We start from the raw sequence: 24,569 nt of genomic DNA on the forward strand, positions 1-24,569 counted from the left end.
CACACGGGCTTAATTGCTCCATGGCATGTGGGATCTTCCTGGGCCAGGGATTGAACCTGTGTCCCCTGCATTGGCAGGCAGATTCTTAACCACTGTGCCACCTAGGAAGTCCCAGCACTTTAACTTTGAATGATTCTAATTTCTATCTCCCAACTTGAGGGGACCTGGCACGACTAGCTCAGTCATTTCTGGTTCATGTGTGCCCCTTTCCCTACTTCATTTTCTTGTGCATCCTGAATTTTGAAGTCACGGTCCTTTTATACTTTTGTCTCAATTGCTTATACTACTAAACAATATGTTACTTGGTCTGGTTTTTCAGCTTTATTATCAATGCAGCATACCATTTGCATACTTCTGCCACTTTCTCATTTAAGGTTCATCCATGTTGTGGTAGCTATGGTTTATTCATTCATTTTCACCGAAGTATGAATGTATGACAATTTTTTCTTTCTCCTGTTGGTGGACATTTAGGTCAGTAGACTTGCTTTTATTGAACTGGGAAGGGAGGGTAGAAGAGGTGAGGTGCCATTAATAAACCTTGCTGTGACATATTTCTGCATGCTTGCATGCATCCAAGAGATCTGCAGGTGTCTCAAGTAAGTGCCTGGGAGTGGGATTACTAGGCCGTTGGGTTTGCCTTTATGCTAGATTACTTTAAAAAAACATTCCATTTACCATCCCACATCCAAAAATGTTGGACCATGTTTTCACCAACATTAACGTTAACAGACTTTTATGTTTGCAAATTAACATGGCTGAGTATCTTCCCATGTTTATTTATTGTACTTGTTTGAAATACCTGTTTCTGACTTTTGCTCATTTTCCTTTAGCTTATCTTTTTAAATTGATTTGCAGCAGTGCTTTGTAAAGTCTGAGTACCAGATCTTTGTGGTTAGTACATTTTACAAATATTTCCCCCTAATTTGGTGTCTCTACCATCAACACACACACACTTTTATAGTATCTTTTTTTTAATTTATTTTAATTTATTTAATTTGTGTATTGGCTGTGTTGGGTCTTCATTGCTGCACATGGGCTTTCTCTAGTTGCGGCAAGTGGAGGCTACTCTTCATTGTGGTGTGCTGGTTCCGTATTGTGGTGGCGTCTCATTGCGGAGTTCAGGCTCTAGGCGTGTGGGCTTCAGTAGTTGTAGCTCATGGGCTCTAGAGCGCAGGCTCAATAGTTGTGGCGCACGGGCTTAGTTGCTCCGCAGCATGTGGGATCTTCCCAGAGCAGGGCTCGAACCTGGGTCCCCTGCATTGGCAGGCGGATTCCTAACCACTGCACCACCTAGGAAGTCCCTATAGTATCTTTAGACATACAGAAAATCTTAATTTTCACATAGGTGAATTTATGACTCTGTTTTACAGTTGGTGGGAAGAACGCTACCCGAAGTCAAGTATTCTATCTTATAAAAGTTGTAAAGTTTTGCCTTTTAAATGTATGCCTTCATCCATCAGGTGATGATTTTTGGTATAGGGTGAGGAGTCATGCAGCCTCTGAATCCCTTTGTGACCTCATATAAATGACTGATTTCTTCTACATCAGTGTCCTCGGCTACAAAATGAGATCCTAATCTCTACTGTGTGCAAGGTTCTTGTGAGGTCAGAATACAGCATCCCAGCACACTGAGCCCCAAGCCTCAGTAGCCGTTCAGTAATTGTTCCTTGTTCTGAGTCCAACTGCATTCCCTAACCATGTGGACACTCGGGGAGAGTTGGCACTTAACTGTGAAAGTTGTTGCTAGTACATTGCCTGCCAACTGCTACAGCCATCGCAGCCAGGCTGGGTTTGACTGCTCAGCAAAACCCCCAGCAGGGCACTGGCAGCTTGGAGAATGTTCAGCCATGTGCAAACTTGCCTGGTGCAGGCAGGTGCTCAGTCTTAGAGCTGATTAGTGCAAATCTGATGCATTGCAGGAATGACTGCTTCTTAACTCCCCGGCACAGTTACAAAGTTGAGTCCGGACACTCTTCTGACCAGGAGCTTTGGCCCTTGAAAGGAGCTCAGTGACTGCCAGTGACCACATGTGCAGACACACAGTGTGCATACCTGTGAGCAAACAAACAGAAGTCTAGGGATCTGGTGATGTTTGGCATTTGTGTCACAGGATGCTTTCTCTGATTGACTCGTGGAGAGAGAGAATGGGCTGGGATTGTGTGGTGTGGTACAGTTAGAGATGCCCGTGATCAAAGAGACTTTGCATTCCTTCCCTCTGGAGGAGAGTAATGACCATGAAGGATGGGTGGACATTTTTTTCATGTGCTTTGAAAGATCACATGTCAGAGTGAGATGACTGAAGGCATAAATTTCATGCATTGCTCATGGAGTCTGTTGCAGTGGATATTGCCCTCTCTTGAGCCTTTTCCATTTTCACTCTCCAGTGTTCCTTCTGCCATTTTGATCAGAGACTACGTCATATGTCTTTCACGGAGGGGACCACTGATCTGTGCATGTAATATTAAGCCATCAAACATTTGCTGATCCTTCTCAACCTTGTAATGTCCACACTTGAAAAACTGGAGATGTCCCAGTGTAAAACAGCTGAAGCTTTGGTCTTTTGTGATGGGTAGTGGCTGTCCTGTCACAGTTAAAGGTAACAGATAGGATCTATACACATGTCCCATCAACACCAGCACACAATATGAGAGTAGTAGTAGTATAAGTAACCCTGTGAGTTTACACACGTGAAGATAGGTGTTGTGCTACAGGGCGACCTTTCCCCTGCTTGTGGCTTTGTTACATTTTATTGTAATGGCAGCTAAATGTTTTAATCAAGAGATCCCAGTCTACAGGCAGAATTGACGTGTTTGTTTATTGCTGCTTGTTCCCTCTGAACCGGAAGCTGTTTTGTTGTCGGGGCTGGTGGGGAGTTGTTTGATTCTCTGGCACTTGTTGCCTAGGAGTCCCCCTCCCTGTAGCAGCCAAATATCTTTACTAGTTTTGAAATTTAACCAAAACTGTAAAATTGAGCCAAGGTCCTCTAGGAAACATTTAGTGTGAAAAATTATTCTACACAGTAACTTTGTTCTAGCAGAGTAAGTTAATTTTCTCAACACTCTTGAATAGCTGGGTATCAGCTTCCCCCCTACTCTGAGCTAGGAGTAGCCCCGCTTCCCTAACTGATGTGAGTGCAGGAAATGTTGCGGTCATGCAGCCCACAAGGATTTTTTATTACTCCTCTAAGATTGTTAGTCTTGCTGCTTTGCTGTCTTAAGTGTAAACCACAAGTCACAGAACCCATTCTTTACCTTGAACTTTCCTTTCAGAAAAGCACTTTATAACACTTAGTAGTTCAGCAGTGCTCCTGTAGCTCTTCTCTTGGAGGAGTTTCCAGTCCACACAAGGTGGATGGATCATTCCAGGAAGTGGAGTAGTTTGGGTCTTTCTTACACCCTCAAAAAAGCTGTGATTGAACAACATTGGGCACTTCACATAAGGCAGGCACTATTTGTAAGCCTGCCAATCCTTGGGACAATCCTGAGGATCGGTCCTGTTAACCACTGTGTTTCAGATGAGGAATCACAAGTCTAATGATGATGTCTGTTGCTAAAAGTCTCCCGGGTTAGTTCTGGAGGTTGAGGTTCAGACCCAGCTGCTTTTGTTTTTCCCCTGTAGGTCTGTCTCCATCTTCCCTGCACAGTAGCAGGTCTGAAGTAGGTGGTGCCCAGACATGATTTTTTGTTTATTGATTTTCTTAAGTTTATATGCCATAAAATTCACTCTAACAAATGCACCACTGCATTCAAGGTACGGAATATTTCCAGCATTCCCCCAAATTCCTTTTGTGCCTCTTTGTAGTCAGCCCCTCCTCCTATCCCAAGCTCTACACATGAGTGTTTGAAACAAGATCCCCAAGCAATTCTCTTTGCAGCCAGAGATGAGAGCCACCACTTTATGAGCTCTCTCCAGAGCAGCAATTATGTCATGTTTTTTGCTTATGGGCCTTGGTGGGTAAGATGCAGAAGCAGGTGGCCACTTCCTGTAAGGACAGATAGCACTGGAATGTTGGGCCTTGCTCCTTGAGTGGTGGCTTCCTAGTGGCAGCCTGTTGCTGCAGCCTTGCTCTGGGGAGGAAGGAGGAAGCATGAATGTCATGCCACAGAGTGCATTCATGCTGGAATCCATGGAAATGTGTCCCTGTTCTGTGTGCCTCTGTACATCTGTCCATGCTGGGAGTCCTGCCTGAGGCTAGGGCATCTATTGCTGGGGAATCACAGAGTAAACTGCTTCTTATCTGGGGTTGGCCATAGCTTGGATGTCCCTATCCCCGTGTCCCTTCACCCCATCCCCTACCCCCACCAAAGGACTCTTTAGTTGGTTACTGTGCCTACGGAGCAAGTAGATCATTGTGAAAGAATTGTGTGAAAATTGCAGAATTCTCTAAGGGGAGGATTCTTTTTTAAATGAGGAGGAGGGGCGCTCTGCCCATTCATACATAATGATCGCCTTCTAATAAAATGCTGGGTCCTTCTGTGAGATAGTCACATGGGTCACAAGTGTAAGCAGTGCCTGCACAAAGCCTCGGGCATTCAGGTGGGTGGCTGTGGTAGCTGAGCATGTTTGTTCCCCAGGTGTCTGTGTTTACAAGTGTTTAGTTCACCAAGAGTAAGGAATGGCTCTCTGCTAGCAGAAGAGGACTGTTGAGACAGTGCCTGAGGCATGACCCATAAAAGTGACAACATGGTGTGTCAACAGTAACCCAGATGCTGGAATCCCAGGAAATAGCCTGAACTGCTTAGGGGGTCTCTCAGTGTGGGACCTGTTTTTGTTCTCTAATCCTCAGATGGAGTTGAATTGATTGTGTGTTTTACTAGGGATAAATGATTTGTGTTCTTTTTATTAAGCTGATTTTCTGGTTGTAGGAATGTTATAATTTTGATTTATTTCACAAGTGTTGCAAAAGCTGTAAAGAAGTGTAGTTTCCTTTTGCAGGGGTGGAGTGAGGAGAGGATTGATGTGACACAAGCTTTTACATTAAGAGTACAAGGAAAGGGACTTCCCTGGTGGTCCAGTGGTTAAGACTCCTCGCTTCCAATGCAGGAGGCGTGAGTTCAGTCCTTGGTCGTCAGGGAACTAAGATCCCATCTGCTGTCTGGCGAGGTCAAAAAAGAGGGGGATGCAAGGAAAGCATTTTGCGATTCTTAACAGCCATTCAAGTTAACCACAGTCTTGTACAGACTTAGGCAAGATTCAGGCAAAAAGAAACCAAATATTCCAGCAGTGCTTACAGTAAGCATTCCTATTTGTGGAATTTTACCCATGTTTGTGTGTTTTGCAGAGCCCACCGATAAACTACTGCTTAATGATGAAGTCCCAGTTGGGTTGTGAGTCTGTGATCTGCCCTATGCCCCATTGCTTGTATAGAACAGGCACACAGGAGCGTTTATCACAGCTGTTAGCTGCTGCATAACCTGGTGTCTGGCCGCCTGTTGTGTTGTGGCTCATAGTGGTTCTCCCAGCTGGGGACATTGCTGATTGTAACAGCGCCCTGTTATGCTTCACCTTCACCTCAAAGATGAGATTGCAAAAATGCCTGAGATTGGGAATGAGGATACGCAGACAGCAGTTCTTTCTCCTGGCTGTAGGAAGGGCCAGGGCGTTTACTTTACGGACTGGGCCCTTCTATGCTACTGTTTCCATTTTCAGTTTCCAAGTGAACTGGCTGCTTTCTGCCGTGTGTGTGTGTGTGTGTGTGTGTGTGTGTGTGTGTGTGTGTGTGTACCATTTTTTTAAATATAAATTTACTTGTTTTTTTATTATTGGCTGCATTGAATCTTCGTTGCAGTGTGCGGGCTTGTTGCAGTGGCTTTTGCTGTTGCAGAGCATGGGCTGTAGGCGAGTGGGCTTCAGTAGTTGTGGCTTGCAGGCTCTAGAGTGCAGGCTCATTGGTTGTGGCACACAGACTTAGTTGCTCCGTGGCATGTGGGATCTTCCCCTGGTAGAACCCATGTCCCCTCCATTAGCAGGCGGATTCTTAACCACTGCACCACCAGGGACGTCCCAACCATTTTTTTTTTTAATTCTCTATTGAATTTGTTACAATATTGCTTCTGTGTTCTGGTTTTTGGCCGCGAGGCATGTGGAATCTTAGCTCCCCGGACCAGGAATCGAACCCAGACTCGCTGCATTGGAAGGCGAAGTTCTCACCACTGGACCACCGGGAAGTCCCTGCTTGCTGCTTCTTACATCACCTGTAACCCCTGAGGGCCTGCCTCAGATAAGAGGAAATGAGGACCCTCCCAGGTGGAGCGTACATCTGTATTCCCTTTGTCAGCGAGTGGAGCATCTCCCACCAGACCTCAGACCCTTACAAAGGTAGATCCAAAAGCAGATGAATGTCAGCAAGCTCTGAAAGAGACCTGTTAACTATGCAAATAGAAAGTTCCTTGTACTTGTCCAGTAGACAAAACAAAGGGAGGTGTTGGGAGTGTGTCTGGCTTTGATGAGTAGAAGACTTGAGAAGCAACTGAAGCCACCCAAGGCCATTTACAAACTTTGTGAAGATAGGTCTGGGGGCTCTAAATGCTTCTCTGTCTTGTTTGTGTATTGCTTGTTTGTGAAGATGAGGATGTAGCATTCCACCTGATGTTTTCTTAGAGACAGAAAAGAGAAAAGCTCTCAGTAAATTTAGAACTGTGAAGGAATAGCTTGGGAAGGCTTTAAAAGAATTTGTGTGGCTTGGTCAGCAGAAGGGTGGCAGGACTCCCTGGCCTTTCTGACATTTGAAGGTGCCATAATAGCAGTGATGCCAGTCCTGGTTGCCATGCTGCCTTTTGCAAAGATTACGAGAACTGTAACTGAGGGCTGCTGTTGTTTCACAATTTGTGATTACCTATTTGTGTGTGGGAGGGGAAGGAACTTTTTTTTAAAATCATTTGCTAGAAGCTGTGCTGATTGCTTTTTGCTTTTGAGTTCTCACAGAAACAGAAGTAGATATGACAAGATCCCAATAGAAGAAGGGCCTCAAGCTAAGGTGCCTGCCTAGGGTCACATGGGCAGGAGTTGAACCAAGGTCTTACTGGCTCTGAAGTATGCCTTTCACCTGAGGGGTCACTCCCCATCAGAGACCACTCCCCCAGGAAAGGGAGGTAAAGGGGATTATATGCTTAGATAACCAGATTTTAGGAGCCTCTGTCAACATACCTCCTTTGTTAAGTGGATTTTCAGAGGATTGAGAGTAAGTTGGTTTGTCTCCCTTTAGGCCTCTGGATTTCCCAAACTCAGATTTAAAGCTCTGCCCTTGGATGGAGTGCTGCTTCAGAAGCTCAGTGCAGCGTGGTTTAGAAGGTCAATACAGTGCACATTGTGGTGCCACCTCAATGATCCACCCCCTGCACTGATCCTCTTGGCTCCTCATTCACTTTAGCAGCCATGTCATACTCTCTGCGTTACTACTGTCTGAAAACACTGGCTCATCTACAGGCATCCTGCCCTCTCTCTGGGGTTGGGAGGCCTCTGTTCCAGGCTTTGGGCTTTGCATGGCTGGCATCCATAGTTAGTTTCTGGCTTTCTTCAAACATTTATTGAGACCTTTCAGCCTGCCAAGCACTGACTGGATGCTGTCCATAGCAATATGAACTTGGAGAAGGGGAACAAACATGATTACAGTTCGGTGTATGCTATGTTCATTGCTGGTATATAGGAAAACAGTTGACTTTTGTATCCTACAACCTTGCTCTAATTGCTTGTTAGTTCCAGGTGGTGTTTGTTTGTTTTGGTTGATCCTTTGGGATTCTCTTTATAGACAGTCGTGTAATCTGCAAATAAAGACAGTCTTATTTCTTCCCAGTCTGTATTCTTTTCCTTTTCTCTTCTTAATGCATTAGTTAGGACTTCCAGCACAATGTTAAAGGAGTGATGAGAAAGGGGCATCCTGCCTTGGTTCACATCTTAAGGGGAAAGTGTCTATTTTCTCTTTATTAAGTAGATCCTGTGATTGTGGTAAGAAAAATTATGGCCACAAGAACTCTTGGGAAGGCCACTTATGGCACACAGGGAAGACTTCTTGAAGGAGAGTGGTTTGCCAGCATGGGAAGCTGTGGAGGACAGGGTACTTCAAACAGGGAAGGCCTTGTATATTCAAAGGAAGAAGTCAAGTGTGTCAAGAATGGTACATGTGTGAGCAACAGCAAACATCTTTTTGAGAAAGATGGGGAACCTGGCTAGAATTCTTGGACTCCTATCATGTGCCCAGTGGCCTTGAGGTGCCAGGGACACATTCTATGTAGACCCCAGACTATGGCACCCCCAGGCTTCAATAGGAGTTTAGGTGTGGTGCAGCTTCTTTCAGCAAGCTGGTTCTCTGGAGTGGTCAGGCTCTACTAAGGTTCAGCTTCAACTGTATGGCTTGTTCCCTGAGCCACTCCCTGTTCGTGGCACCTCCAATTGGTACCTGACTTCGAAATTCTAAACAAGATGAAGTAGTATTATGGTGTTGATTGTTGAGGCAATTGGGGAAAACAGTCATAGCTGAGGAATAGTTTTATCTTTTCTCCCCGTTTTTAGTTTGTTTTTAATCTTTTCTCTTTTTGAAAGCGAAGTGTTCTTTGTTCTCTGACTGGCCTCTGGGGTCTGGGACAGCCTGCCCTGCCATTCACGATCCTTGACTGTATCTTTGACTGCCTTGTCACTTCACCACAAAGGGCCCCAACTCAGGGGCCTCACCCCACACTGACTCTGCATCCTGGGAATCTTGGATGTCAGCCAGACCCTAGAGCCCCAGGCTGCAAGGAGAGCAGCAGTTCTGTTCATTTTGGATTAGTCCTGGCATCCAGCCATCATTTACAACATTCTTCCCTGGGAACCCAGCAGAGACATCCCAAAAACTGGCTTGATGAACCTTTGGAACATGAGCCTGCCCTAGGTTGCTGGTTGCTGTGGTATGTTGAGAAAACTTTTCTGGAAAAAAAAACAGTGGGAAAGAGGGAAATTCCACACCCATAAATTAGCCCTGGAATTATAGCCACGTTTTGGTTGTGTTCAGTGCGGGTGGCAGAATCATATTCCTCTTCCTGTCCCCTTGGCTTCTGGACTGGCGAGGAAACAAGTGGACCTAGGAAACCTGCATGAGGTTGTTTTACACCTAGTTGGTGGAGATCACAGACCGTCTCCCAGATGTGTATGTAGAGGTTAGCGTGTCTTTCTCTTCCACTGTGAACTGCATGTCCAGACTTTTTATCAGTTACAGATGAAGAAATGCAGGGTAAGAAGAACCTTAGGCTTTGATGTTTTCATTTGTTTTGCTCAACACAGATTTTGAGAAAATAGTTGGGAATTACATTTGTGAAAACTCACAGGCTCCTGGTGTGCCCTGACATTGGTACCCGAGTTCTTGATTTGTGCAGTGCATCACAGTCTTGGTTTGAATGTTAAGAATCACCTCGGGAGATTTTGAAAATCCTAATACTTGGCCCTTACCAGGGGCCCTTTTCACTGTAATCTCTGTGAGGAGGGGCCCAGGCATCCCTTTTTTTTTTTTTTTTCTTTTACGGTTTCGCAGGTGCTGCTTGTGAGGCGAGACATACTGGGCAAGTCACAGACTTTTCTGGGCATGCTTGGTTTGAAGGCTTTTATTTAAATCTGCTACGGGATTTTTCCTCTGCTATCTTCATTGCAGAGCACCACCTTCTTAGTCTGAGGAAGAGGAATGGTGGTCTGGTTTATTATTAAAGCCCAGTGAACTGTTTTGACTATGTCTGGGCCCTTTTGAAATTTGGAATGTGAGCACCTGACACTGACTTAAGTGCTGAGGCTATTGCTGCTAGTCATTTGAGGTGGAAAACTTTTCGAAATGAACTACCAGAATCTTTGCTCTGAGGTAAAAAGGGATGTGCCCTCACCAACACTCATGCCGCCACTACTAACAATAGCAAAAAGGTAGAAACAATCCAAATGTCCACTTGATGAATGGTTAGACACAGTGTGGCATGTCCTTATAATAGAACATTATTCAGCTTCAAAAGGAAGGAAATTTTGACATATGCTTACAATATGGATGAACCTTAAAGACACTGCTAAGTGAAAGAAGCCAGACACAAAAGGACAAATATTGTATGATTCCACTTATGTGAGATACCTAAAATAGTTGAATTCGTAGAGACAGAAAATACAATAGTGGCTACCAGGAGTTGGGGGAAGGAGGGGAGTGAGAGTTCCTGTTTCATGGGGACAGAGTTTCTGTTTGGGAAGGTGAAAAAGTTCCGGAGGTGGATGGTAGTGATGGTTGAACAACAGTGTGAGTGTACTTCATGCTGCTGAACTGTACACTTAAAAATTATTAAAATGGTAAACCTTATGTACATTTTACCACAATGAAAAAAATTTTTTTTCGTGGGTATGCCTTACTGCTTCTGGGTAGCTAGCTGGATATTGATCATATTCATCACAGACTAACAGGTTGTGCCTGCACAGGCCACGTAAAGCAGTTATTCTCTGCCATGGCAGTTAAATTGTTGGCTGTTTTTTCTTTTGGTAAAACGGCATAATTGTCTCCTTGCCTGCTATCAAATTGCCAGCTGTTGCTTCCTTCTGTGCCTTCAACTGCTCTTCTCCCCTTTCAGTGGAGTGCTTCTAATCTGGTGTCCTGGGAATGGAGATAAGCCTGCCTTCTCAGTGGTGATGGGCTTTGTGGTAGCCTTACCCGGTGCAACCTTTCTAGGCCTTCAAGTGACCAGAACCCTGCATCCTCACCCCCATGCTAAACAGCCACTCTGATTGTTGGGTTTCAGGGTTTTTTCAGCTTTCGTGGGGTTTTCGGGGTTTGTTTTTTTTTGTTGTGTTTTGTTTTTGTTTTTTGCTCTTTATTGGAATATAACTGCTTTACACTCAGCTTTTGTTTTTACATTGGCATCTGAGGTTCAGCTGATCTTGTTTTGAGTTAAAGGTGAGTTTATTATTCATTGGCTTTTTCCATCTAGATGTCACTGTTTTTTGGTTTTTTTTGTTTTTTTTTTTTTCTTTTTTTTTTTTAGTGGGATCTTCCTGGAGCAGGGACCGAACCTGTGTCCCCTGCGTTGGCAGGCAGATTCTTAACCACTGCGCCACCTAGGAAGCCCTAGATGTCACTGTTTTGAGTGGTGCTTCTGTTGGTCCTCTTGAGCTATTGGCATTGATGGTAGATGGCTGTTGTGAGGACCCCCCGGGTGTGCACTGGGCATGGTGGTCTTGCGTGAGTAAGCTCTTCCGAGGATACTGAAATCCAGAAGGAGGTGCTTGTCCTCCTGCCTGCCCAGCGATGAGCACAAATCTGCTCTCCTTTTGCTGGAATCCTCTAAGGCCCGAAATTGTGAAATGCAAAACCTAGGATGCTTTCAGTTTGGGGTGTTCGGGCTTTCAAACAACATCTGTAGATATTTTCCATGTGCTTACAGTGTTTTATTAGGCACACAGCTTTCTCTGTAGCCCATTGTTTAGTCCAAATAATGGCGAGGATTTTTGGGGCCACAGTTTCCAGCAACAAGGAGGAGACCCTTGGGGTGTAGATAATTCACCTGAGTTTGCGGTCATGGGTAGGGGTCATGAAAGCACCTCTCCAGATGAAGGCACACTTCTGCCTTTGGCACATAGGAGCTGTGAAACTTCTGAGAATTCTGAGGTAGAAGATCAGGGTAGGGAATGTATAAGTACAGTGGCTTGTTATAACTAGGGTATTCTTCTTGGCCTGCTTTCCTAACTAAAGGTGGAGCATATTTGTGAAATGAAAACTGAGGCTTTGGTCATCTGAGAAGCTGTCATTCAGCAGGGCTTACAGTTGTAACATTTATTTAGGGAATCATTTTGTTACTACCAGCAAAATAACTGGTATACCAGAAGGAATTGCATTCTTCTGGCTGTAACAAGGTAAACCTAGGATTTGCTGTCATTGTATCCTGCCTGAGGGGTGGAGTCAAGGATGACTTGCCTCTCAGACATGACACTTTGCAGGAAAATATGCTTGTATAATAAATGTGTAGGCAAAAAGTAAAATTGTAGTGTGGAACTGGCTTAATGAGTTCTTTTGTCTTATATATAAATTCTCAAAGGTAAATAAATTCTGTCCTTTTTCATTATCTTTAAAGGAGATAGTATAAAGATTCTGTCACTGAATGGAAGCTGTGGTTTTAAGTAAGCCACAAGCCCCTGTGTTCAAAATAGATACATATCTGGGGAGCCATCTTTAGAGTAATTTACACATGAATGAGATATTTCAGTGGAGAAAATTTGTTAGCTAGGTAGACTGTTACTTCTTTTAATGCTTAATACGGATGAAGTGGGATGAGATCAGGAACCACAGTCTTGCTTTTGTGAAAGTCCCAAGGAGTAGGGACTTTTAAAAGCTCCGATGCCATGTGCCCCCATCCTTTCTTTTTTCCATAGTACATCACATAATTTTAGTTGTTATTTTCATTCTTGGTTGTCAGCCTGTCCCCATCCCCCCACCTCTGGGCCAGAATGTGAGCCCATGAGGGCAGGTGTCTTTCTGCTGAATCCCAAGAGCCTGTAGTATTAAAAAAATACACAGTAAGGTGTTTGTTGAACAGCTGAATCAGAAATCCAAAGTTTTCACCTAAACCAGGAACACCTCAAACGACAGGGGTATAGCCAGTCATCCCTAGGCCTCTGCCACTTGGCCAGCCTGGACCAGTTGGTTTTCAGCTTGTTCTTAATCTCAACACCATCTCCTTATAGATCCACACAAGATACATGCATATTAGCACATATCTGTGAAGTGGGGCAGCAAAATTCAGAAGCAGGGCAGGCCAGATAGATACTGTTAAAAGAACAGTAGTTGGATCACAGAGCAAAGTTAACAAAAGGAGCAAGCTCAACCCTTATCAGAACCCCTTGATTTGGAGTTCTGCAGGGTCTAAAGTGCCATCATGCCTACCTCTTTCCATCTAGGTCCTGCTGGGACCATTACCTCTGTAATGCAATAGACTTTTTTCTTTATAAAGAACGCTTTTTAAACCATCTCAGATCATACCTTGGGTTGAAATCAAATCTATAATAGCCTGTATCTCTGTCTTTACTTGCTAGAGATAGTGAGCCTAACTCACTAGAGAACTTGTATCTACTGGGGGTGAAAGCTTATGTTTTCATAAATATGGGTCAGTATGAAAATGGAATATATCAGAAATATGAAAATTGTGGGCCTCGAGTGGGAAGGTGTGTGTGCTGTGAGCTCTGTTGCCTCTGATATGTGCCCGGGCTGGGGGCAGAATATGGTGTATCATGGGTCCTGGTCAGGAGGATAGCTTGGTCAGGTTGGCTGTGTTTCCCTAGAGGGTCTTCCACAGGGCTGGTGTTATATGTTTGGAGCACATCTGTTTGAGTTGTGTTCTAGACATACTTGCACCCTTTTATTATTAAAGGGATGTGAGTTTGAACTGGGTTTGATAAGGGTTTTTCTTCTTAAGCCCCCATGGTGCATTTCTGCACCTGAAAGTATAATGAATTTTGATGCCATTCCTATGGCAACCAGTGAACTCCAAGGGAACAGATTCTATTTTTGTGCTCTAACATGGTAACAGGATTAGTGAAGGCACGTTGAAAATACCATTATAAGTCTGCTGCAGTTTGAAGAGAATTTAAATGGTCCAGTACTAAATTTTCAGCATTGACTCCGTTTGAGCACACTTCTAATAATCTGCATGGCACTCAGTTTACTCTGGTTTTAAATGTCGGGGTGGGGGGCAGCTTGATCGGAGCTTATTTTTAATCCAAAGTGAGTCCTCAATAAAATCTTCAGGTACTTCATTCTCTGGGTTTCAAAACCTTGTTCACAGGCCTCTGTCATTGGGGATTCTTGTGATCAAGTGTGTGACATTCTACCCCCACCTGAGCTTGGAGGTCAGGTGATTTTAAGTTGTCTATCCTGCCTTTAAACCAAACATCTCCAAGAGATAGAATAAAACAAAAATGTAAATTCCTTCCTCAGGAAACCTTCCTTCACATGAGCCCCTTGCTGAGGTGGCGGTGGCACCCTGGGGGGTAGTGCCCTGTGCCTTCCTGTCTGTGAGGGCGGGTCTTGGCTGTAGGTGGTGTCCCCATGGGGAGAGGGCAGTGCCCCCACAAGCCACACCTTTCCCAGCTTCCATTCTCTTGGTTTCATCAAAGTAAGTTATCCTGTTAGCCATTTAGGGATGGGGAAATGATGCCCATCTATTTTCTGGTTTTGAGTTGGTAAGAAGCCTAGCTTTCTGCTGGAGTAATTTGGAGGCATCTTGGTGAAGCATCTCAACCTTTGCTGGCTCTGGGTACTAATGTCTGAGCCTGGAATTGTGGGGGGCTGAGTTGGGAACATGGGGAATGGAACAGGGCAGCCAGAGGTGGAAGAGATGAAGCAATTCTGAGATGGTTCTGCGCTTTGGATTCCCCCAGTTGTTACACACACAGACTGTATAGCTCACTTTGTTTGGCTTTTCATGTTGCCTTGCCTGTTGCAGCTGCCTTGGCATGGTGGGGACCCAGGTGGTTTTCACCAGGCTTTGGAGGGCTGAGGACTCAGTGCCTGTTCTCTGACCTTTCTTTCCCTGTAGCAAATGGTACTGTTGCATGTTCTCCTTTGCCATAGAAAGAGCTCACTTATGTGATTTGTTGAGGGTGGACTCAGAGTTCTGCCTTCCTCCATCTGCCTGAGTTGGCGCCCTCCACCCTATTCTGAAGCCACCCTCACGTGCTGACTTACTCACATCAGCTTGGTACAGTGCACAGTCCTGGGTAGCACCAGCTGCTGAGGCCAGAACAAGGTAAATGCAAAATGACTCCGTTCTCCTTACACTAGTGGGAGGAACCATCCAAGTTTGTGGAGGGCTCAGGGCAGTGTCAGTAGTCCTGGCTGAAATCTGCGTGTGTCTCACAAAACAGCCTCTGGGAGGGAGCTAACTGGAACCTGTGTTCCAGTCCCCTCCCTCTAGTTATAAGGAACCTGGAGGCCCTGCAGGATCTTAGCCCAGGCTCTGGAACCTTCTACAGAAGTTGTTTTCTCATCTCGTCTCTGTCTTTGCTGTGTTCACCTTGATCCGAAATTCCCCTTCAATGTCTTGATGCTTTAAAAGGCTTTTTGTACCTCACGTTAAACATTTTCTGGAATGGTTTCCACTTTCCTTTCACATCAACTATTCAACTCTTGGCGGACAAAGCTAACTTCTGTTGTTGGTTCCCACCATGCTCCCACCCCCAAGTTGCCAGCAGCCTCATTGAAAATCCCAGGAGCACCTGTGGTGCCTGAAACCACGTGGCCCCACACTTACCGCTTCTAACCTGCCCTGTGGTGTCACCATCCAGGAGGCTGCTGATTCCCACAACTCTGCCTACCTCCCTAGCAGGGATTTCAGTTTGGGCACTCTCCTCTCTGGGACACACGAGGTCCCACCCAAATGATCTCACTCACCCCTGTTACTCAGCTCTGGTGTTCTGCTCTGCTCCTGTACCCAGATATGTTTGTCTTGTGGTGGCTCAGCAGTTAATCCTGGGCTCCCTTTTGGCCTCAACAACTGACCCCATCCTCCGCTCGCGCCCCCCCACCCCCCACCCCCAGTGTTGATTTGTTCCTGCAATAGCCTCCATGATACATTTGCTCTCCAACCCCTCAACAATGTTCCCAGGTTGTAGGATACCTAACCCCTAAAGTGGCTTGACTTCAGCTAGTACCAGGACTAGCAATCCCCATGGGACAAAGGCACATATACCTTTTCAGTTTCCCACAGTCCTTCTGTCTGTCACTTTGAGGAAAAAGTCTCATCAGTTGCTAATCTCCCTTTGTGTACATCAAGTGCTACCCAGAATCTTGGGCCAGCAGCCATGCCAATGTTGTTTTCATTGTACTTATTTTTACACTGACTTTCTCTTCATAGCAGCTGGTGCTGGTTTTTAAGATAATGACTTTGTTTCTTTTCTTTTAACTTTGAAAAGTTTCATAGCTACGAAAAATAGATCTACCAATTAATATTTTGCCACACTTGTTTTATTTATCATTGCACAGGGTTTTGTGGGTTTTTTTCCCCCTCAGTCCTTTGAAGGTAAGTTGCAGATGTGATATTTTACCTCATGTACTTCAGCAAACATAAAGGCGTTTTCTTGAAAGCAGGGACGCCAACAGGTATTTGTATACCCATATTCATAGCAGTAATGGCCACGAGATGGAAGCAACCCAAGTGTCCATGGAGGGGTGAATGAACAAATATGGTATATCCATATGATGGAATATTGTTCAGCTGTAAAAATGAAGGAAATTGTGATACATGCTACACATGGACAAACCTTGAGGACATTATGTTAAGTAAAAGAAGCCAGTCACAAAAGGACAAATCCTGTGTGATTGCACTTATGTAAGGTACTTAGATTCATAGAGACAGAAGTAGAATAGGGGCTGGAGGGAGAAGGGAATGGGGAGTTATTGTTTAATGGGTACGGAGTTTCAGTTTTGCAAGATGAAAAAAGTTCTGGAGTTAAAGTTTTTATTCTATTTTTTTAAAATAAGGGCACTGACTTATAAAACCAGAGTAAACATTGTGGAAAATCAACAGTTGCATCCCATATTAAGAATTCCCATGTTTTCCATTCATACAGGTTGACACATCCCATGTGAGATGTTAATGCTTTCTTTTAAATAAATATATTTAAGTTTATAAATAGCAAGTTGTTGTAAAGCACAGGTGGGTCTGGGGATGATTAAGGTGGTGGGTGTGAACTGACTAGGGTGAAACCAGCTCTGAATGTGTAATGGTCTGGGTCCCTTTGGCCCTGGAGCTGAGTTCCTAACATGTGTGCCCCAGCCCTGCTAGCTTCTACAGGAAGAACCTTCCACTTCTTTACAGTAAGATCAGCACTAACCTCATGGGGTCTTGAGTATCATCAAAATGTGGGTACTGTGACTGAGGAACTGAATTTTTAAATTTTACTGAATTCTAATTAAAGTTTTTAAACTGATGCCAGTTTAGTTTTGGAGAACATTTAAGTATGTTTGGAACATCTTGGGTATGTAAGTCTACTTTTTTCTTTTTTTGGCCATGCCACATAGCATGTGGGATCTTAGTTCCCTGACCAGAATGATTTCTTATGATCTGAAAGCCCCTCACCAGTGAGCAACTTTTATTTTCCTAAAGGGATGCTGAGGACAAGCTGACCTGACCATGTCTGCCAGGGAGTAAACTTGGGCTGTGCAACAGAATCTGAGTCTGTGAAATTTTGCTGCAACTGAGGTCCCCTGGGGCACAGCACCCAGGGCTGGCTTTGCTGGTGGTCACTGCCTGCGGCAAGGCCCTGCTGCCCAGAGCAGAGTGGCTAGAGACTGGGATGGAGGCCCCCCGCGCCCCTTTTAGAGGTCAAACATGCTTTATGGTGTTTGACCTTTTCTCTCTAGCACCTATATCCACTTTCCTGTCTGTGTCAGAGTTGGGGCACTTGACTTCTGTGGATCTTTTAGTTCAGTGGAAGTTAGGTGGAATTAATGGCAAACAAAAACATTAGTTTTCACAAAGAAGCAGGTCCCGGTCAAGTTCTTTGCTTCCCTAGCTGTTCTCATTTGAAATAGTGTGAGTTTTGTTCCTGATTGGCTTCTTTGCACTCTGAAAGTTACTGAGATCTAGAGGAGGTTGGTTATTTAAATCCACACATGCATCTCAAACTGACATGGTTAGATTGTGAGGGCAAAAGTAAACATTGAATGTTTGCTGAGGGCAGAGACCTCCTTTCAGTGCATGGAGGTGGCTTGCCCTTACCTGAGGGGAGAAGCACCTGTCTGGAATTCCAGTCAGTGCTGTGTGGAAGCCAGGGTCCATCGGCCTTTTTCCCTGGGGCTGCTTGACTGTCAGAGCACCAGCCTTTGCTGTACCCTTGGCAGTGTATGTCTAGTTTAGGCACTGTCAGCTTTCACTATTATTTGGGCTCTGTACCTAATGAAAGGTGAGGCAAGATGAGAGGAAAAGTCATCTTAGCTGGAGCCACTTCTTGAGAGTGCTTGATAGTAAACAGATGTATCCTCCTTCTCAGCTCTTTCTTTTAAAAATCAGCTTCACAGTGAAGGCCAGAGGATAATATCATTAAAGAAGTCACCCATAAGCATCAGTTCTTCATCAAGGTAACTAGGCTCTCCAGCATCTCTAAACCCTGAATCAGTGTTTGCCCTTGTCCTTGATAAATGCATCTGTTCCTGTCTCCTTGGTGTGTCTCCAGTCTCTTCTTGGCCTTTGAAGGCCTGGTTTGGCCTTCCCTCTCAGTGAGGACTCCTGGTTGAGGCTGAAGTGTCACTTGGATTTCAGGGTTGTGGTGTCTCTGGAGGCACTTGTGTTAGCCCTCATCCTGGGCCCCCTATTTCCCCAGTAAGATAGTCTTGAGTCTTCCTCTCAGCTACCATTTTGGGGCTTTGAAGAGAAGCTTAGAGGCATGATGTGCTCTTGTGGGGATATCTCCCACCCTTTTAGCCTTGGGTACTATGGAGGCTGCTTCCCAGGGAATGAAATTGTAGGAGAGTTGGTTGGAATGTCGCCTTTCCCATTCATGGATCTGTTCATCAGTTTTATGTTGTTTCCCCTTAAACATAGCAGGACTAACTGTGTGCCTGTGACCAGGCGTGTTCTGGAACATTTCAGCCACAGACAGTAGACTGCCTCTCCCCCATGTGATGCAAAAATTTAATTTTTTATTTTTATTGGCTGTGTTAGGTCTTCGTTGCTGTGTGTGGGCTTTCTCTAGTTGTGGAGAGTGGGGGCTACTCTTCGTTGCGGTGTGCAGGCTTCTCAGCTTGGTGGCTTCTCTTGTTGCGGAGCACAGGCCCTAGGTGCATGTGGGCTTCAGTAGTTGTGGCTCATGGGCCTTTAGTTGCTCCGTGGCATGTGGGATCTTCCCGGACCAGGGATCAAACCCATGTCCCCTGCATTGGCAGGCGGATTCTTAACCACTGCACCACCTGGGAAGTCCCCCATCAGCTGTTGCAGGTTCTTCATCATCTGCACTTCATTTACCTTCCTCTTGGCCTCCCAAATTCCCAAACAGCTTAACTTTAACCACTTGCTTGGGGGTCGACACTAATGTTTCCCTGGTGTTTGGTGTGCTAGAAATACCATAGTTGTCTTATTTGTACTGGTTTTAAATTTCATTCATGAGGGTCATGCGCTTGAATTTTATTCTTTTGGTGGAAATGGGAGGGTTCCAGGGAACCAATGTGACGTCACTCTAAGAAGCTTTCTGGTCTACACCCAGTCCACCCCAGACTGTACTGTCGACCTTGTTTAGCTAATCCTAGTTTTTCACTGTTAGACATTTTCTTTATTTCAGTACTTTTCTCTACCTTTTGTGAAGTGAACACCGTCTCCCAGTCTTGCTGCCTTGCAAATTCTTCTGTTCTCCATTGTTCCCTGTGCTTCCTTCCTACTGGAAAACTCTCACCTAGGCTAAGGAAGTGCCTGGCCCCACTGCCTGCCTCGGCTTTGCGATCTGCATGACTCTGTGGCTGTATCAGAGTCCACGTCTCAAAGCAGGATTTTTCTACGTGGAAGAATAATCTGTTCTATTGGCATTTCATATTGTAGTGTGGGTTAATCTCAGTGTTACATACACCAGAACAGCCCTTTTGGAAAACAAAATCACTAAAAATAAAAGGTTTAAAAGTAAAGGCAGATAGAGAAGTAGGAGTAATAACTTTAGAAGAGGCAACCAGAAGAAAATGTCACTCTTACCTTAACTGTGAAGGGCACGACCTGAGACCTAGGTCAGTGAGGGAACAGAGTTTGCATTAATGGCATTGTATTTCTGTCAGTCTTCCAGCCTCTAATTTGGAGACTTGGCCAGCTCAAAGCTGCTCTGAGAAGCAGTGCCTGGAGGCCAAGTGACCAGGTAAAGAGGCAGACAGATCAAGACCACACCAACAGAGAGGTCAGTGAGGGCTTGTGAAAGGGGGCAGATTGTTGGTTGGTTTTTAAATGTAAGTAGGGTATAGTCGTCCACAGACCTGCACCATATCCCACTTCATTTTATGGTTTCATGTATCCACCCACTTGTACATCTTTACCTAATTTCATCTGTAATTGTGCATTCTGCTTTTCTAACATAGCGTTTTTTCATTTCCATTTCTCTCACTTTGACACAAAAGTCTAGAAATCTACAAAAAGGGTTACAAACTAAGGCCTGGCAGGCCAATCTGAATTTTACTGGCACATGGCTACAGTTATTCATCTGAAGATAGTTAGCAGGCTGCTTTCACTATACAGCAACAGCAAAATTAAGTATTGTAAAAGCTGTATGTCTTGCATAGCTGACTATATTTACTCTCTGGCCCTTTATAGGAAAAATTAACCTACCCCTGCTCATATATATTTTAGTAGTTTTGATCTTGTCCACGTGAAAGTTTTGTTTTCTTTTTACCTGCATGCCCATCTTGGGAACATTTTAAATTCACAAATCATCTGCCCAGATTTAATGATCAACACCATGATGTAAGCTGTATGTCACAGTGGAACCTTTTACTGTACCTCCAGCTGCTGGAAGCTTTCATGGGGAAAAGGTGGTGCAAAATTTTCACTGCCCCTAATTTAATGTGCCTGCTGATTGGTTTCTAAAGCAAAGGGACTGGACATCTGATTGGTGGGGTTGTGGCCTGCCTGGGTCTGGCTCCTGGTCTTTCTCTCTGCAGAGTCCTTATGGGCCTAGTTCCCTCCAGTGGGGGACAGAGAGCTTGAGTGTGTCTGCACACCCTTAGGTGGAAGGCCAGCTCATCTCCACCTTGGGTCGCCTGATTCAAGGCAGCTGCCAGCTTGAGTCTGAGGTGATGGGGCCCTGCTTGACAAGTCCAGGGGGCGGGGGGCAGGGCATGTACAAGCTGCATGAAGGAGGATTAAGGCTTCTAAGAGCTGTCTTAGCGCACAGCCACTGGCCAGGGTCCAGACACCTCAGTCTGGCTGATGACTCAAGCGCTGTTCTTATCAGCCGCCCAAGCTGGTCAGTTGGAAAAGTAATCCCGTTTGTGCTTCCCCACTGACACAGATCACGCAGTGAAACAGAGGCCTTCACTGTGAATGGGAAGGAGCTTCTGCTCTGGGACCAGGAGGAAGCATACTTTCTGATGTGTTCCATAACCAGTGTAACTAACATTTCAAGAAAGATGTTCCTAGGACAGGATGAGATTTGCTGCAAAATGGCTAGGGTTGAGAAATTGCCAGGTTTTTACCAAAGTCAGGGTCCCCCATCCCCTTCTCTTGTCTCTTGTTAGAATCTCGCTCTGCCTCCAAGTGATTCTTTTTTTTTTTTTTAAGAGCTTTTATTGAGATACGGTTAACATACAATAAAGTGCATATATTTAGAGTGTACAATTTGGTATTTTTTTTCTTATTAGTAATGTATATGTGGCAATCCCAATCTCCCAATTCATTCCACCCCCAGTCCTCCCCGCTTTCCCCACTTGGTGTCCATATGTTTGTTCTCTACATCTGTGTCTCTATTTCTGCCTTGCAAACCGGTTCCCCCAAATGATTCTTTATAGGAGAACCTTGCAGTGATGGGTGGGGGGGACCTCCTGTGTCTGAAGGGTGAGTGCTACTATGAAGTTGTAATTTCATGAGAGACTGGGGTCAGCTGGCATTGGCTAGCATTTTTCTTGTCATGAAACGAGTTCAAGTCACAGCCCCTTGGGCCCTTTACTGCCTGAGAAGCGTAAATAATTTGGTCTCCGCTCCCCATGGCACCAGCAGGGACGTGTGCTGCTGATTTCACCCATGGTGTGGGCCAAGTCACAGATGGCCAGGTGGTGCGAGAATTATCTTGACTGATTTTTTTTTTGGAGGGGGGTGGATTGAATTTCTTTGGAAGCTAACTTCACTTGCTTGAGGGTTACGTGACATTCAGCTGCTTCTGTAGAGAGGGCAAGTCTATTGATTAATACATGCCAGGACATGGAATTGGGGTGCCCTCAGCCAAACCACAAACCCTCTAGGCCCAGCAGTTGACTGGTCCTTCGCCCCTGGGCTTGATGAGCAGAGACAGCTGTGGAGTAGAGCACTCAAGAGACACAGCCCTGGGTGACCTCCTGGTGACCAGACCACCACCCACTCTGCTTCTTTGTTGCCAGGAGGATGACTGTGAAGGTGATGATGCTACCACCTCCCATGTAGGCATGCTGTGAGGATTAAATAATTGTTCAGTATAGGGCATCAGCCCAGGAAGCAGCAGTTCCCTACTGGCGAGCTTTTCTAGGCCCTAGCACAGATGCGTGTGGTGGTAGCCTGCATAAAGCTTTGCTGAGTATGGTCACTGTATTTCACAGGAGAGTTCATGAAGCTTTCCAGTTAACCTGCACTGTTCCTGCCTTCCCTTGCATTTTACTCCCTGCATACTGTGTCACTTTAAGATGGAAGTGAGTGGATGGACAGGATGGAGTCAAGGTGGGGTCACTGGGCTTCATGGGCACTCTGGGACACCAGGAGTTAACGTGGACTAACTACAAAGTGTAACTGTCAGCCTCTCACAATGGACAGAACTGAAACTTATTCTCCAGGAATCAGCCTTTTTCTTTTCCTCTCTTAGTTGCCTTCAGAAGCCTAGGCCCAAGCCTACCCCATGTCTGTCTTGACTCCTAATCCCCAGGAAAGAAAATACTTCTGTTCAAATTTGAAAAACATTAAACAGTTGTGTTGTCTGCTAAATACTGCCTGTCCTTAGATGAATTGGAATGATGGCAAACAATATCCTTGAAAGCAGGAGTGCTTAATCAGGGGTCTATAAACATAGGAAAAGAATTGACATTTTTATTTTCATTAGCCCACTCAGAGGTTCCCAAACTTCATTGGTTCACAGCATCATTAGCATCTCAGTTTTTTCCATCATGATCTTAGGCCAAAGGAAATACCTAACAGTTTTATTTATTAGGTGGTTAAATACAAACAAGTGAATAAGTACTAATGTCCCAACAATGGTGTAGCTGTTTGGGGGGAAAAACATAAAATGGAAGGAAAGATATTATATTCTTGGATTACTACAGCCAGTTCCTTATGGAATGTATGTACTTGTTGGGTACTGCACAACTCTTCAAACTTCAGAACCAGAACCTTAGGCACTTGCCACCCACGTTTGCTATCCCACATTGGTTTTTTACATGGTGTACTCGTCCCTTGGTATACATGGGGGGTTCGTTCTAGGACACATACACGCACACCCACTGCCAGGCACCCAAATCTGCAGGTGCTCGAGTCTCTTATATTGCAGCAACATGGATGGACCTAGAGATTTATACTAAGTGAAGTAAGTCAGACAGAAAGACAAATACTATATGATATCGCTTATATTTGGAATCTAAAAAAATGATACAAATGAACTTAAACAGAAATAGAGTCACAGATTTAGAAACATACTTATGGTTACCAATGGGGAAAGGGGAGGGGAGGGATAAATTGGGAGATTGGGATTGACATATACACACTACTATATATAAAATAGATAGCTAATAAGGACCTACTGTATAGCACAGGTAACTTTACTTAATACTCTGTAATGGCCTAAATGGGGAAAGAATCTAAGAGTGGATATATGTATCTGTATAACTGATTCACTCTGCTGTACAGCAGAAACTAATGCAACATTGTAAATCAACTATACTCCAATAAAAATTTTTTTACAATGGCATAGTGTTTGCATATAACCTACTGCACGTCCTCTGTCCTCTCCTATACTTTAAACCTCCAGGCTGCGTAGTACTGGTCCGTTAGGAACTGGGCCACACAGCAGTAAGTGAGCAGCAGACGAGCAAGCAAAGGTTTATCTGCCACTCCCCATCACTGGCATTACCACCTGAACCACCCCCGTCCCCCCAGTGGAAAAATTGTCTTCCATGAAACCGGTCCCTGGTGCCAAAATGGTTGGGGACTGCTGCTTTAAATCCTTTCTAGGTTACTTATACCTGATAAAATGTAAACACTATGTGAATTATTATAAACATAGTGTAGATTTTATGTAAATAGTTGCCAGTGCACAGCAAATTCAAGTTTTGCTTTTTGGAACTTTCTAGACTATCTACCCCTGAATATTTTTGACCTGCAGTTGGTTGAATTTACAGATTTTCAGGGCCAACTATATTTGCTTTTTATCACCGCAACTGCTGAATGTAGGCTTTGTAAGATATGACGTTGTTGAAAGGAATATAGTGCAGTCTAACATCAATTACCTTGTGCCGATAATTCCCACAGTGCCTCTGTGAGTTACTGTGACACCCAGTGGTGCCTCATCACTCAGTTTGGGAACCAGGACACTGACCATCTAATTTCTCTTCATCATTTTCTTATTATTCCTCTAAGCTGGGAACATGTTATAAGATATCTGATGGGAGTAGATCCAGAAATTGGACACCCGGTTGGGTCATGCAACCTTCTTTGGGTTGGAAACAATAGGTGAAATTCTCTTCCTGTCCATTGACCTTCAACTATCTCAACACAATACCTGCTGGCTCCTGCCTCTTGGCCACACGTCAGTGTGAAAACAGAGAGGGAGCAGCATTTTTGGATCTTTCAGATGTAAAACTTTGGTTGAAGACGGTGTATACTTTGTCGTGAGAATCCAGTTAATAAATTCCTCCATATCTGAAGATAGATTTGTAACTTGGAGTG

General features: G+C 44.7%; 1 protein-coding gene across 8 annotated transcripts in view; it reads left to right on the forward strand.

Moving 5' to 3' along the window:
• BRD4 (bromodomain containing 4) overlaps positions 1 to 24,569 on the forward strand; it is an 85,223-nt gene that overhangs the window by 19,559 nt on the left and 41,095 nt on the right. The window contains exon 1 of one of the 8 annotated variants that reach the window (XM_057708225.1): positions 6,130 to 6,318. The exons of 6 other annotated variants lie outside the window; for them this stretch is intronic. The gene's annotated coding sequence lies outside the window, so the exon portion shown is untranslated. Of the gene's footprint in view, positions 1 to 6,129; positions 6,319 to 19,837; positions 19,855 to 24,569 lie in introns of those variants that run through there. One more of the 8 variants, XM_057708226.1, reaches the window with a different exon arrangement.

The sequence above is a fragment of the Hippopotamus amphibius genome, chromosome 15, assembly GCF_030028045.1.
Source record: "Hippopotamus amphibius kiboko isolate mHipAmp2 chromosome 15, mHipAmp2.hap2, whole genome shotgun sequence".
Lineage (NCBI taxonomy): Eukaryota > Metazoa > Chordata > Mammalia > Artiodactyla > Hippopotamidae > Hippopotamus > Hippopotamus amphibius.